Below are 12,860 nucleotides of genomic sequence, written 5' to 3'. Positions count from 1 at the left end.
ACATTTAAACATCAAAACCACATAAATAGTTCCGCCACTGGTTTGACCGCCCTGAGCCACGGAACCGGATCGCCGCCACGAAGACTACAACCACCAGCATCCACCAAAAAGGGTCCGGCTCCGGGTGTCCCAAGGCCCAGGGGGTGCGTCAGAACATTTTCATCACCTTTCACAATCACCAATGGGACAAGGCAGGGATGTCCTCTGTCCCCTCTCTTATACATCCTAGTGACGGAGCACCTGCTCTCATCAATTCGCCATAACCCCAATATTAGGTGGATTGAGGTGGGAGGCACCGAGTACAAGTGCTCTCTATTTGCTGATGATGTCCTAGTATATATATCACTCAATCACATATATCCATCCCTGCTGTTATGGCTGAAATAGATCACTTTGTTACATGGTAAAATTTTAAAATCAATGCAGCGAAGTCTGAGGCCCTCGATGTCTCCCTCCCTAAATCCATATAGGATTCCATCCAGTCCAACTTTCCCTTTGCCTGGCCCTCACAGGGTATCAAATACTTAGGAATTCCTATTCATAGAGACCTCTCCCATCTATGTTATCTTAATTTTGGGCCCTTTATTGAACAATTCCATACAGACCACGGTTGGCAAGTTAGAACTGTAAGATTCACTACGTGAACCACTGGTGTTTTGTGGAAAAGCACATGTACACCGCGTTCCAAATTATTATGCAAAAAGTGTTTAGGAGTGATAAGGAAAGAATTTGTTTGTTTGTCAGTTAAACTCATTGATGGTGATGTGTGTCAGGGCTCTTTATATCACTGTAAGCAATTGCAGACACCTGTGCTAATTAGTTTGGCAGGTGTGTCCAATGAAAGGCAAGACTACTTAAGAAGGCTCTCTCACATTATTAAGCAGCCTACATTTTCTGCCAAAATGGGAAAGAAAAAGGATGTGTCGGCTGCTGAGAAGCAACAAATTGTGGAGTGTTTAGGTCAAGGCATGACTACAATCAACATTGTGCGATGATCAGGATGAAGTGTCTTGGCAATCAAGAAGTATGTAGCTGATTCACAGTACACACGTGTGCGTGCTGATAAGGGCAAATTGAGGACTCTTTCCTACAGGCAATTACGTCAGGTTGAAAGAGCAGCGGCAAAAAAGCCTTGTCATAGCAGCAGACAAGTTTTTGAAGCTGCTTGTGCCTCCAACGTCCCCCGAACAACAAGATGCAGGGTCCTTCAGAGGTTTGCAGCTGTGCATACGCCATCCTGTCGACCTCCTCTATCCACTTCACACAAGCAGAAACGGCTCCAGTGGGCCAAACATTACATGAAGACTGATTTCAAAACTGTTTTGTTCACGGATGAGTGCCGTGCAGCGCTCGATGGTCCAGATGAATGGAGTGGAGGATGGCTGGTTGATGGACACCCCACGCAAACACGGCTACAGCGCCAACAAGGAGGAGGTGGAGTAATGTTTTGGGCTGGAATCATGGGGAGAGAGATTGTCGGCCCCTTTAGGATCCCTGAAGGCGCTAAAGATGAACTCCATAATGTATGTGGATTTTCTCAAACAGCACTTCCTGCCATGGTTCAAGAAGAAGAACCGTGTATTTCACAGCAAGATCATTTTTCTGCATGATAATGCACCATCTCATGCTGCACATAAAACATCTGCATCTCTGGCTGATATGGGCATAAAAGGGGACAAACTTATGGTGTGACCCCCATGCTCCCCTGACCTCTACCCCATTCAGAACCTTTGGAGCATCATTAAAAGGAGTGTCTATGATGGCGGGAGGCAGTTCACATCTAAGCAACAGCTCTGGGAGGGTATTCTGTCCTCATGCAAAACAATTGAAGCAGAAACCATCCAAAACCTGACAAATTCAATGGACGAGAGAGTTCAGAAGCTCCTTTCGAACAAGGGGTCCTATGTGAAAATGTAACATCACCTAGAATAAAGTTTTGAGTTGAAGACTGTTTGATTTCAGTTTCTAACAACCTGCTAATGCTTATAATTTCAAAAATGACCATTTTTTTGGTCTTTATTAAAATGAAAAGGTTGATCGAAAAGTTTGGGGGATCTAAGAGTGTGGCAACCCAGTAGTCATGATTACTTCGAATTCTGACAATATGAGGGTCATGCTGCAGGTAGTGCAGCAAGAAGGCACTTATGTGTCTTGCGCATCTCGGAGCCCCAAAATTATTTTCCGGGCTAGATGCAGCTAAAAATTATTTTTAATTTTAAATCTGGTGAAGCTTATTATAGATGGCCTAATAGGATCAGTGCTGCACACTGCTACAAAGCCCAAATTATTTTCCAGTCAAGATACAGATAAACATGATTAGTAATTTGAAAGCTTAAAACGGTTGGTAGGGTGATTTTAACCAATCATCAAGCTTTTACTCTCCCCAGGATGACACAGGGGTAGAAAAGTCGTTTCGGATCCATGATTTGTTCATCTTTATGAACGTGAGTCTGTCTACATTATCAGTGGAGAGCCGCGTGCGCTTATCTGTCAGCACACCACCAGCAGCGCTGAACACACGTTCAGACAGAACGCTGGCTGCGGGGCATGACAAGATCTCCAAGGCGTAAGTGGCTAGCTCCGGCCATTTATCCAGATTGGAAGCCCAAAAAGAGCAAGGGTCCAGTGACACAGTCGTGGCTTCAATGTTTACTTGGAGATACTCCTGTACCATCGTCTCTAGGCGTTGACTATGTGTCAGACTTCTTGTCTCCTGTGGCCTTGCAAAGGATGGGCTAAAAAAGTGGTGAAATGATTCCGCAAAATTGATGTTACCAGCAGATACTGTGGTTCTGTTACGGTTTGAGTGCTGAACACTTGACGGTCCCACGGTTGGCAAGTTGGAACTGTGAGATTCACTACGTGCACCACTGGTATTTTGTGGAAAAGCACATGTAAGATTCTGCAACAGTCTCTGCTGATACTCCTGCATGCGTGCATCCCTTTCTATGGCAGGAATAATTTCTGCAAATTTACTTTTGTACCGGGGATCTAACAGTGTGGCAACCCAGTAGTCAGGATTATTTCTAATTCTCACAATTCGAGGGTCATGTTGCAGGTAGTGCAGCAAGAAGGCACTCATGTGTGTTGCGCATCCAGGAGCACCAAGTCCCTGTTGTGTTGGTGGCGAGGTAACAATCATGCTTCCTTCCTCTGTCCTCTCCCCCCAACCTCGCACAACAGAAATGTGATCAAGGTCTCCCTCATCTGATGAGTCTTCCATCAGTTCGTCCTCCACTTCTTCCTGGGCTCCTGCACCTTCCTCACTAGTTTGGCTGCTACCATGCGCCCTGGTAAAATCATCTCCCCCACCCTCACATGCCTGCCGCCCTGGTGCTGCCGACCGTCTGGACCTTGCAGATGTTAGCCCTTCCGCATACAACTCCTCCTCCTCTACTTCCTCCACCTCCTCTTGTGCCACCACCTGACTCCGAATTCTGTTTAACATGTGCTCCAGCATGTAAATCACCGGAATAGTCATGCTGATAATGGCATCGTCAGCACTAAACATCTTCGTCGCCATTTCAAAACTGTGCAGAAGGGTGCATAGGTCCCTGATCTGAGACCACTCCTCCAGCGTGATTTGCCCCACCTCTGAATCTCGTTGGCCCAGGCTATACGTCAGAACGTATTGCACCAGGGCTTGTCGGTGCTGCCACAGTCGCTGCAACATGTGCAGAGTTGAATTCCACTGGGTAGGCACATCGCATTTTAGCCGGTGAAGTGGCAGGCCCAACGACTTCTGTAGAGATGTAAGTCGCTGAGCTGCGGGATGCGAACGGCGGAAGTGAGCACACAGCGACCGTGCCCTCTGCAGAAGGCCATCTAGTCTGGGATAGTGGGCTAAAAATTGCTGGACAACCAGGTTCAACACGTGAGCCATACAAGGCACGTGTGTGACATTGCCCCGGCGAAGGGCCGCACCCAGGTTTGCAGCATTGTCGCACACGGCCTTCCCTGGTTTCAGGTCCAGTGGAGACAACCATTCATGAAATTGGTTCTCCAGAGCTGACCACAACTCCTCAGCTGTGTGACTCACATTTCCCAGACATTTCAATGTAAAAACCGCCTGATGACGTTGAGCCCTACTGCCAGCATAGTAAGGAGGTGTGCAGGATCCCTTCTGCGCAGTTAGAAAGCTTGTGGCATGACCAGACAGGCTTTGGGTGCAGGTGGAAGACCGAGAGGAGGTTGAGGAGGCAGAAGCAGTGGAGGAAAAATGACATAAAGAGGATTGACGCACAACTCGTGGGGACGGCAAGACTTGGACAGCAGCCCCTTGTCCTGCTGTCACCATAGTTACCCAGTGCCCAGTCAGCGACATGTAACGCCCCTGTCCATGCCTACTCGTCCAAGTGTCTGTGGTGAAATGCACCCTGTCACACACAGAGTTTCTCAAAGAAGCGGTGATGTTGTGTGCGACATGCTGGTGGAGCGCAGGCACACCTTTCTTTGAGAAGTAGTGCCGACTGGGCATCTGGTACTGGGGCACTGCGACGGACATAAGGTCTCGAAAATCCTCTGTGTCCACCAGGCGGAAAGGCAGCATTTCTGTAGCCAAGAGCTTGCAGATGGTGAAATTCAACCTCTTAGCTTTCTCATGGCTAGGAGGAAATGGTCTTTTACTTGTCCACATCTGAGGGACCGAGGGCTGGCTATTGTGCTTAGACGGGGTTGATAAGGGTGTCCCCGGCAAACTGCCGGTCTGTGAGGAAGATGCAGGCGGACATGTTAGGTTGCCTTGATCCAAAGGTGGTGCTATCGATGTCGGACAGCGCTCAAGACCAGCTGGTGTTACCACCTCCAAAGAAAATGATGACCTGCCAATCACGCTGGCTGTTGCGGGTAAAGAGGTGGCAGGTCTGCGCCCCAAAACAGGTGTGACTGCTGTCCCCCCAGTCACAGAGGATGAAGAGGCCGCGGATGCACAAGATATGGCAGACAGTGGTTGGCCCGGCCGGCTAGACCGCATTGTAGCACACTGAGCTTCCCACTGCAACTTATGCTTCATGTCCATGTGCCGGTTCATGCATGAAGTACTCAAACTATGTATTTTTTGGCCTCTACTTAGCTTTTGCTGACAAATGTTACAGATAACACGAGTTGGGTCATCTTTATCGATCTGAAAAAATGCCCAGGCTATGCAAGGCTTAGCACCCATGCGACCTGAAGAGCCACCACGACTTGTGGTGAGAGGCAGAGTTGTGTTTGAGGATGCAGTTGTTGACGTGCTTCCAGTACTACGTCTCTGTCCAGGAAGGCGCAACCTGACCTCGTCGTCACTAGCATCTTCCTCCACCTCCTCTGCTGACCTCATCTCTTGGCTGACTGTGGGTTGACAGTAAGTGGGATCTCCGACCTCATCATCATCACCCTGTGCGTTATCACACCCGTCGTCCTCAGAGCCAACCTGTTCCTGCCCTGACAAAAAACTAAAGTTGTCGCTCCAATCAGGTATTTGAGTCTTATCATCGTCTTCCTCATTGTCTCCACCAACAGGAGTTACAGTTTGGGAATGAGGGTCTACATTATGGTCAGAACCTTCTGCGTCTGGTCCTGGATCCGACTCATAAAGATTCTGGGCATCAGTGCAGATCATTTCCTCGTCTGGATTCACAGAAGCGCTGGAGTCGACCTCTGATTCCCAGGCTATAGTATGAGTAAACAGCTCTGCAGACTCAACCATCTGTTCTACCTCATACTCAGACGGGCAGCTGGAGATTTGGGAGCTGTGAGGAAGCAAGTGCGATTTGGGTGACACCTTTGAGGACTGGAGTATTTGTGATGTTGAAGTTGATGTGGAGGAGAGCCCACTTAAAGGAGCACTTGATATCCGTTGAAGCACCTGCTGTTTTTGTGCCTCATCTGGAATTTGTAGCGATTGGCGTGGCCGTAAGAAAGGGATCTTATCACATTGTCCGCTAAAAGAAGTAGACATTTTAGTTTGGCTGGAAGATGGTCTTTCTTCTGCACCTACCCCACGGACACAACCTTTTTTCCCCTTTCCAACACGCCTATTCCCCTTTCCACCAGCAGCAGGCCTTTTTCCACTCATTTTGGTGGTTAACTAATTCACAACTCTGGAGTTGTTTGCACAAAAAAACAATGGATGGTAACCGAGCAGAGCTGAGTGGCCAAACTGTGGTATTAGGCCAAAACTATTGGCTGGGTTAGATGCAGAAAAAAATTATTTTTAATTTGCAACCTGATGGAGGTCAGTATAGATGGACTAATAGACCAAGTCCCACACACCGCTAGAAGCCCAAATATTTTTTCAGAGCTAGATGCAGAAAATTTTTTTATTCAATTTGCAACCTGATGGAGGTCAGTATAGATGGACTAATAGACCAAGTCCCACACACTGCTAGAAGCCCAAATATTTTTTCAGAGCTAGATGCAGAAAAAAATTATTTTTAATTTGCAACCTGATGGAGGTCAGTATAGATGGACTAATAGACCAAGTCCCACACACCGCTAGAAGCCCAAATATTTTTTCAGAGCTAGATGCAGAAAAAAAATATTTTTAATTTGCAACCTGATGGAGGTCAGTATAGATGGACTAATAGACCAAGTCCCACACACCGCTAGAAGCCCAAATATTTTTTCAGAGCTAGATGCAGAAAAAAATTATATTCAATTTGCAACCTGCTGGAGGTCAGTATAGAAGGACTAATAGAACAAGTCCCACACACTGCTAGAAGCCCAAATATTTTTTCAGAGCTAAATGAAGAAAAAAAATATTTTTAATTTGCAACCTGATGGAGGTCAGTATAGATAGACTAATAGACCAAGTCCCACACACTGCTAGAAGCCCAAATATTTTTTCAGAGCTAGATGCAGAAAAAAATTATTTTTAATTTGCAACCTGATGGAGGTCAGTATAGATGGACTAATAGACCAAGTCCCACACACTGCTAGAAGCCCAAATATTTTTTCAGAGCTAGATGCAGAAAATTTTTTTATTCAATTTGCAACCTGATGGAGGTCAGTATAGATGGACTAATAGACCAAGTCCCACACACTGCTAGAAGCCCAAATATTTTTTCAGAGCTAGATGCAGAAAAAAATTATTTTTAATTTGCAACCTGATGGAGGTCAGTATAGATGGACTAATAGACCAAGTCCCACACACCGCTAGAAGCCCAAATATTTTTTCAGAGCTAGATGCAGAAAAAAAATATTTTTAATTTGCAACCTGATGGAGGTCAGTATAGATGGACTAATAGACCAAGTCCCACACACCGCTAGAAGCCCAAATATTTTTTCAGAGCTAGATGCAGAAAAAAATTATATTCAATTTGCAACCTGCTGGAGGTCAGTATAGAAGGACTAATAGAACAAGTCCCACACACTGCTAGAAGCCCAAATATTTTTTCAGAGCTAAATGAAGAAAAAAAATATTTTTAATTTGCAACCTGATGGAGGTCAGTATAGATAGACTAATAGACCAAGTCCCACACACTGCTAGAAGCCCAAATATTTTTTCAGAGCTAGATGCAGAAAAAAATTATTTTTAATTTGCAACCTGATGGAGGTCAGTATAGATGGACTAATAGACCAAGTCCCATACACTGCTAGAAGCCCAAATATTTTTTCAGAGCTAGATGCAGAAAAAAATTATTTTTAATTTGCAACCTGATGGAGGTCAGTATAGATGGACTAATAGACCAAGTCCCACACACCGCTAGAAGCCCAAATATTTTTTCAGAGCTAGATGCAGAAAATTTTTTTATTCAATTTGCAACCTGATGGAGGTCAGTATAAATGGACTAATAGACCAAGTCCCACACACTGCTAGAAGCCCAAATATTTTTTCAGAGCTAGATGCAGAAAAAAATTATTTTTAATTTGCAACCTGATGGAGGTCAGTATAGATGGACTAATAGACCAAGTCCCACACACTGCTAGAAGCCCAAATATTTTTTCAGAGCTAGATGCAGAAAAAATTTTTTTTTAATTTGCAACCTGATGGAGGTCAGTATAGATGGACTAATAGAACAAGTCCCACACGCTGCTAGAAGCCCAAATATTTTTTCAGAGATAAATGAAGAAAAAAATTATTTTTAATTTGCAACCTGATGGAGGTCAGTATAGATGGACTTATAGACCAAGTCCCACACACTGCTAGAAGCCCAAATATTTTTTCAGAGCTAGATGCAGAAAAAATTATTTTTAATTTGCAACCTGATGGAGGTCAGTATAGATGAACTAATAGACCAAGTCCCACACACCGCTAGAAGCCCAAATATTTTTTCAGAGCTAGATGCAGAAAAAAATTATATTCAATTTGCAACCTGCTGGAGGTCAGTATAGAAGGACTAATAGAACAAGTCCCACACACTGCTAGAAGCCCAAATATTTTTTCAGAGCTAAATGAAGAAAAAAATTATTTTTAATTTGCAACCTGATGGAGGTCAGTATAGATGGACTAATAGACCAAGTCCCACACACTGCTAGAAGCCCAAATATTTTTTCAGAGCTAGATGCAGAAAAAAATTATATTCAGTTTGCAACCTGATGGAGGTCAGTATAGATGGACTAATAGAATGATGCTATGCCCAAAAGATTTTACTTCACTAGGTGCAGTAAAAAAATTGGTATTCTATACACAGGTGGTATATCTTGCAACACAGATAGGCTACTCCACTGACTAACACACTCTGCAATAGGCCAAAAAGGATTAGCTTTGCTAGATTCAGCCAAATGCTGTGAAAAAAACTTGCACAGCACTGGCACAGACCTGCCTGGCAAAAACTGATAGGAACTGATGTAACCTAGTCCTGAAAAGGACTCCAATTACAATTAGTCTTTACTCCCACAATCTATCTATTTAAGAGCACAGACCTGCCTGATAAAAGTCGTAGGAAATGCTGTAACCTAGTCCTTAAAAGGACTGCAATCACAACTATTCCCTACTCCCAAGCTATCTGTATATTTGTGCGAAAATTGGCTTGAAATTAACAAGGTATAGCGCACACAGCAACAGCGGTGCCGTCTAACACGCAGCTGCAGCAGTGAGAAAATGGTGGCGACGGGGAAAATGGCTTGGTCTTATAGGGCAAGGACATGTGACATACACTGCCAATCACACATGCCCTTGCTTGTGTGAAAAAAAGCACTTCGCTCCGTGTGTGCGCTGCTGATAGGCTGACAGATTGCACCTCCCCACTGCAAATGCGGGAAAGAGAAAAAAAAATGGAGATCTTCATTGTTCCTGCAGAGATCCATCCCCTGCCCCTCCCCCCGCCCCGCTGTACACTCAAACTGCGTATTAACATTAATTTTCATCATTACTGAGAAAAAATCCAGTTATGATTTTGGTGCACGAACAGTTATCGAACATAACCTCGAACAGCCGAATTTTTCTCAAATTGTTCGTGTTCGCCGACCGGCTCGAACACCGCCCAAAACAGCTCGAATTTGAGATTGGCGAACAGTTCGAGTAGAACAACGCTCATCTCTAGTCTCCATATTCTGAGAAACACCCATGTTTTACAGTTACCCATCAATGGAGCTCATACCAGTACTGAGATGTGGTATGATCAGACCATGATCCAGCACAGTCAGACACAGCCATTACACAGTACACAGCAGGGGCACATTTATAAGATTATCTCAGCACAGGAACATTTTATTTAAACAGGTCAAATTGTGGAAGTTATTATTATTCCAAGATCTATTGATTAAAATTAACTTTTGTTCTTGAGAAAACCCCTTTAAAGGGTTAAACGTGTTCCCTAGTATTATGTGTATCACTGTCATTGTCAAATGTGTCAGTGGTCTTATTTCTATTATAGGGCATAGAAAGTTTTCTTACTTAAACTCAGCAATATAGTAAAATAATCAAGAATCTGACTAAAGGTTCCTTTCTATTTGACACATCAACCTAAATTTTCCATTTCATTCTCCAACAATCTATTTTTATAATGAACAGATAGGTGACAAATCATTTCCTTGACATCTGTTACACAACTGGGGTTACTAAAATCTATTTATCTGTGTAAAGGAAGTAAAAGAAATTAGATCGTGGTAAGTCTACTGTAGAAATGTAAAAATATTTAATGGGTCTTATTCCTAAATATCAGTGCTTTAATCATTTTTTCAATGACTTTTTTCCTTAATTCACATTTTATTTTTCATTAGTAAAATTTTACCCTTATTCACAATGTGCTCATGTGGTCTTTAGAGTAAATCACTATACTTTACGAGTGCCTCCACATTTGCATATAAATTATTGTACCGCTTCTGGCATTAAAAGGGGCCTGTCTCACTAACAGAATTTATCAACTATCCTTTATCAACCACTGAGGACTCTCAAATCTAAATATTTTTCTATCTACTGGCTAGCACGGTACAAGAATATATATTTTCCCTATATGGATAAATAACAAAAAAGTTTAATCAATGTGGGTCTAAAGAATAGGGTCCTTGTATCCTTAAACATAGCCTAAGAAGGCAAAATATGATAGCCTACTCTACATGATGATATTTAATTGATAAGTCACATGATCACACATTCAGAGATCAACAACAATGAATGGAATTGGTCAAAACTAGAGATGAACAGATCAGGTGAAATTGGAATTTTCCTGTTCGTGTGGATTTTTCCAGGAAGCTGAGAAGTTATTCTCTTTTAATTTAATTTCCCTTGTTATGCTCTGGGGTCTCTGCAGACCCCAGAACATAATAAACACAGTCTATAAAAATTGTTAAAAAAATCCTTACACTTGCCTTATGCTCACCTCTCCATACTGGGGGTTTCAGTACTCACGACGGGACTCAGAAACTTGCGTCAAGAACCGGACGGGTGATAATGAGTAGTGGAGAGACTAGACAGGTGAGTGGAAATGTGAGCATAAGGATTTTTTTTTATGTTTTAATGACCCCTTACAGTTCATAAAAATTGCTGCCAGCAGCCACCATTTTGCTGAATCCACATGGAAGCGAATTACAAAAAAAATGAGCACTTTTGCAAATGCAGATTTTTGTAAAATTTAAGTAGAATTCAATTTTGTTCAGATATATTTTCTCATCTCTAGACTAAACCTGTACTAAAACTCCAGCATTTAGACTTGTTCAGAGACAGGCAAACTCTGTTTTTATTTCGTAATATAAATACACTAGCGCCTTGTAGATAATAGGAGGCTAGTAGCTGCAGACAGAACACGGGTCCTTTGTGAGAGCCCATAGAGGGAGATTACTAAGTAAACAGGTGGTATTATCACACTACTGGAGCACGACAGTACCACATGTTTACTCTGTTTTCATTTAGTTCTAAGCAAAATCTCCTAAAAACTATCTTAGTGAGTATGAGATATTGCTTATATAGGAACTGTGGGTTTTACAAACAAATTTATATATATAAATATATATATACATATAAAATAAATATGTAATTAACAACTTGGGTGCAAGTTTATTCACTTCAGGCTTTTCTCAATTCCAATAAAAGCTTAAGCTGGAAGGGGCAAAGCATTCAACGGACTCTGTCAGGTTTTTGCTACATCTGTGACCTCCATAATGTTGGAAAAGAGATTCTGATTCCAATGATGTATCACTTAGATTACTGGGTGCAGCACTTGTGTCCCAATCAGATTCTTAGATGCAGCATGTAGCAGAGCTCAGAAAGCTAACTCCGCCCACACCACAGCTTTCTATGTGCATTGTCTATTGACAGTGAGTTACTTGTCAGAGGAGGAGGCGTGATTAGACTCAGGCTATGTGCCCACGAAGCAGAAATGCTCTGGATTTTTTCCTGAGTGTTTCTGCATCTCCCTTGCTGAGAAAATGCATGCGGATTGTACATGTGGATTGTACATGCGTTTTTCCTGCCAGGGACAAGCGGATGTGAAGTGTTCTTCACTTGCATTTCCGCATGCGGGTTGTCAAGCGCTTTCCAAGCGATTTTAGCATCACTTGGAAAGTGCTTGTCAACTTGGTCACACTATGTAAATCCATGCAACCGGCATGGATTTATATAGTGTGACTGTAAAGAATGGTAAAAAATAAAAAAATAAATATATACTTAAATTCTGATGGCCCCTGGAGTCTTTATTCGATGCGTCCTGGCTTGCCGGCAGATCGCGGTGCACTGAAGGACCTGCCGTCACATGACTAAATGACATCAGCGCAGGTCCTTGAGTCCACCGTGATCTGCCGGCAAGCGAAGACAAGGACACCGGAGGCCATCAGAAGGTAAATATAATGTATATTTTTTATTTTATTCTTTTTTTACAGGTTCTATGGTACCCTGGTCCGGAGGAGAGTCTCCTCTTCTGCAAACCCGGGTACCATCCGCACATTGAAATGCATGGAATCCGCATGTACAGATTCAGTGATGCGGATTCCGTGCGTTCCAATGCAAGTCAATGGCGGCGAAAACGCAACGCTTCCGCAAAATAATTGGTAGTACTGCGTTTTTTTCCGCAATGATAATCTGCAGCGGAAATTTCCGCATCATGTCCACAGCACATGCAGATTATCTTTGGGGAACATGGCAGACCTTCTACCAAGCATTTTTTAAGCATCTCTGCAGTGGAATTGCCACTGCGGAAACGCTTAAAAAATGCATCGTGGGCACACAGCCTCACAGGCGCTTGAGACATAGTTCAGGCAGTGATAATATTCTGGTGATAAAACCTTCATAGTAACTAAACAACACACAGCCTGATATTGCTGAATTCAGTGATTTAACCCCTACATCATCCTGTCCTCAGATTGCATAGCAAAAACTTGCTGAGAGATTCCCTTTAAGTGACTTACCGGAGCAAATGATTACCTAAAGCAATATTAACCGATTTCTGTAAATGGACATCATATTTGTTTCAATATGTTAAATTGTCTAAATGTTTACTATTACA

The 12,860-nt window shown here is 43.1% G+C and overlaps 1 protein-coding gene across 1 annotated transcript in view; it reads left to right on the top strand.

Annotated features, from left to right (window-relative positions):
* Nucleotides 1–12,860, top strand: part of CNTNAP2 (contactin associated protein 2) — a 3,253,420-nt gene that overhangs the window by 1,543,184 nt on the left and 1,697,376 nt on the right. The gene's annotated exons all lie outside the window — the stretch shown is intronic.

This window comes from Phyllobates terribilis, unplaced genomic scaffold, assembly GCF_046119375.1.
Source record: "Phyllobates terribilis strain yellow unplaced genomic scaffold, ASM4611937v1 Scaffold_4__5_contigs__length_816908805, whole genome shotgun sequence".
Classification (NCBI taxonomy): domain Eukaryota; kingdom Metazoa; phylum Chordata; class Amphibia; order Anura; family Dendrobatidae; genus Phyllobates; species Phyllobates terribilis.
Note: the sequence above shows the minus strand (reverse complement) of the source record. Positions and strands in the feature narration are given on the sequence as shown.